The following is a 3673-nucleotide window of genomic DNA, read 5'->3' as shown; positions in this document are numbered from 1 at the left end:
TCTGTGGATTTGCCTGTTCTTGTTATTCAAATATGAACACATTGCATCCAGCTTCGTTTACTTAGCATTAGTGTCTTCAAGGTTCATCCATGTTGTATCATGTATCAGGACTTCATTCTTTTTCATGGCTGAATAATATACCACTGTATGGATATACCACATTTTATTTATGCATTTGTCTGTTGATGGACATGTGGGTTGTTTCCACTTAGCTATTATGGATAATGCTGTTATGAACATTTATGTGCAAGTTTCTGTATAAGTGTATGTTTTCAATTCTCTTGGCCTCATATCTACGAATGGAACAGTTTAATTCACATTTATGATTACAATTATTCGAAAACCAGATATAAAGTATACATCAAATATCATATTTTATGAGACATTAGATGCAATCCAATTAATTTCTGTCTAATCTACAAGGCTTTAATTTTTCATATAATTAGAACGTAAGAGGTTACACAACAGCACATGTTTATCGAAACTCACAGAAATGAAGTTCTGCATCCTGTCTATGCCAGTGGTTACAAGAAAGAGTACACATGCAAAAACTCATAGAACTATAAAACAAAAGAAGTGAATTTTATTGTAAATTTAAAAATATTTTTTAAATAGCAGCAGAAAAACTCTTATATAACCGTCACCTAAAAAGAGTCAATTTTGCCGTATATAAATTATACCTCAATATCCCTAGCCATTAAAAGAAGAAAAGATTCTAATTTTAAAAGAATGATCATAATATAATTTGTTTAAAGAATAAGGGTGTAGGGACTTCCCTGGTGGCGCAGTGGTTAAGAATCCGCCTGCCAATGCAGGGCACACAGGTTGGAGCCCTGGTCCGGGAAGATCCCACAAGCCACGGAGCAGCTAAGCCCGTGCGCCACAGCTACAGAGCCTGCGCTCTACAGCCCGCGAGCCACAGCTACTGAGCCCACATACCACAGCTAGCGAGGCCCGCGCACCTAGAGCCCGTGCTCTGCAACGAAGAGTAGCCCTTGCTCGCCGCAACTAGAGAAAGCCTGCCCGCAGCAACGAAGACCCAACGCAGCCAAAATTAATTAATTAATTATTTTAAAAAAGAAAGAATAAGGGTATAAATTTCATTAGTGGTATGAAAATTACCTGTGATATAATTTTTAAAGTAGGTTGTAAGACATATATGTACTTATATGTCTATATCTTATACATATATGCACTTATATGTTTATATCTTACCTCTGCATATTGGGATTATAGACATTTTTTCTCTTTGCTTATCTGTATTTTTTCCTACAATGAATACATATTATTTTGTAATAAATAATCATTTTTTTCAGTGTTGGGTGGATGGGCACTGACCCGACGGTAGAGACTCAGGATAGCATCTCCTCTCACCTTGGCCCTGCTGCCTGAGCCCAGACTCCAAGGGGGAGCCTTGGCAGTGGCCCAAGGGTGTGGAGGAGGTGGGGGTTCCTGTGGTACCAAAGAAGGAAAAGTGGTTATAGGGTCCTGAAAGCAATGCGTCGCTGAGTATGTGATCACTGGGTCACCACAGGCATGTGCGAGAGAGTTTGCCAAAACGAATATAGCTTTTAGGAGGCCCCACCAGGCACTGTCAAAGATTACCTTCCCAGCACACTAGAAAGCATTCTCTGCCAGCATATTGGTCGCTGTCAAGTTATATATAGGAGATTGGTTCACATACTCAAAATAATATGAATACTTCTAATTATATCCAAACGTGACAAATGTCAGTACAAATTATTCTGAGGGTTCATGCTGCCAAATGTCTTGCTCTAACAAAGAGGAGGTAGCTGCAGCATCAGCACATCAGCCCCTATATAAGCATGAAGAAGCCCTCCTGCTTCATCTCCACCAAGAACCCAGAGGTAAGTGATGGGGGCCTTGGGACCTGAAGGACTCTGGGGGCAGAAACAGCTTACCCCGTGGCCCATCTCTGAGCATGAGACTGTTCCTCCCAACTTTGACTTTTATTTTCATACAGCCAAGTTTTAGACCAGGGAAATATTTTAATTCTATAACTATCTTACTGGAATTTCAGAGCTTCACTAATAAGAAACTTGTTATTTTACAGTGTGGACGCTTCTGAACCTGCATCTTCATCTGGAATCCAGAGGTAAGACTCTGCTTTATTCATTTATTGATGACAGAGGAGATTTATTTAGGCTAACGATGCTGGGAACAGCTCTTCACTGTACAGCATTTCCATATTTTTGCAGTTATGTAAATAGATTGTGCTTCCAAATGTCTGCTTATAAATGCTGGGAAATCATTTTTTCAGAATGTCTTATTCTCAGAGACCACCCTCATCTGAATTCCAGGATTAAAGGACCATTTAGGAAAGAATGAATTTTGACAGTGAGTTCTCAGCTGCACTTAGAACTGTCCAGGGGCAATGGACTATTCCATGCTAACCTCCCCCTCCTGACAAGCAATGAATACTTATACACTTTACCAATATTTTTTAAATACCCAGAAAAATTCTTAATCTAAAAATGTAAACAAAAACAAACATCTTATTAAAACCATAGTATTTTACCTACCTTTTCATGATTCACTGTAGTTTTTAGAAAGGTTTGTTATTGTTCGTTTAAAAAATCACAAGTATTACACCCACAGAGGGCTAAATATCGTACCTAATTTAGAAGAGATCCTGGCCCTCCCCCCAAGTAATTCACTGCCTGAGAGCAAAGGAAAGACCCAACCGAAGTAACACGCCAACACTGAGAGACACATCTATCAACGGAGGACGGTGGCTCACATACATGCGATGAACTCTTAAATTTTTGCCTCTTTTCTTTTTCTGGACGGAAAGAAAAGAAGCCTGTGGAATTTATGTGGGATGAAGAAACTTCTTCGTGCTGAAGCTCTCATTTCTCTGTGGTTAGATCTGTTAACTGACAGTTGAAATCTCTCATGCCAAAAGGAGAATGTTAAAAGAGATTTTGGAATTAAGGCAATGCTAAGTCTCTTGGTAACAAGCCAAATGATAAAAAAAAAAAAACAAAAAACCTAGAATGACAAGAATTTAGTATGGGGTTTTTAATGACCCACCGAGAGATATAACACCAAATATCAACATAAAGTAGATGTTAAAAATAATTATTTGGCTTATGAGAGAAAAAATGGCCACCTAAAAGGCAAAGATGTTTTCGATAGCTTGGAAAATATCAATCTCCATTTGCACAAAACAAACTTTCCCTCCTAACTCTATGATTGTCCTGGCAAATGGCAGATGCAAACATTATGCAGAAGGAAAAGTGGGGATTAAAGAATGACAGTTGCTATAAAACAATCCATCAACAACAGTCTTAGCTATAGATATTGTTGTTACAGTCTAGAGAATAAAACATGCAAGGATTCCGTTCTCACTCAGTTGTCGATGCCCTAGCCCTGAAGATCAAGACACGCCATCTGGGAAGGACATTTTCAAAGCCCTGAAAGTGCAGCCTCAGACTGCAGTCTCATTCCAAAGCAGCCCTGCGCTAGAGTTACTGTATGAGAACCACTGGTCAGCAACAGCTTGGAAGAACAGTTACAGCCCAGGCAGGCGATGGAGCCTCAACATTTCTTTCATTTCAAATCCTAGCTCACATGTATAACTTCCGGTTTCTATGTCTCCTCTCCCTGATTTTTTCCCCAAGGCAAAATTCTCTCTAAATAAATGGCAGCC

This window comes from Globicephala melas, chromosome 20 (assembly GCF_963455315.2).
Source record: "Globicephala melas chromosome 20, mGloMel1.2, whole genome shotgun sequence".
NCBI lineage: Eukaryota > Metazoa > Chordata > Mammalia > Artiodactyla > Delphinidae > Globicephala > Globicephala melas.
This window is presented reverse-complemented; position numbering follows the sequence as displayed.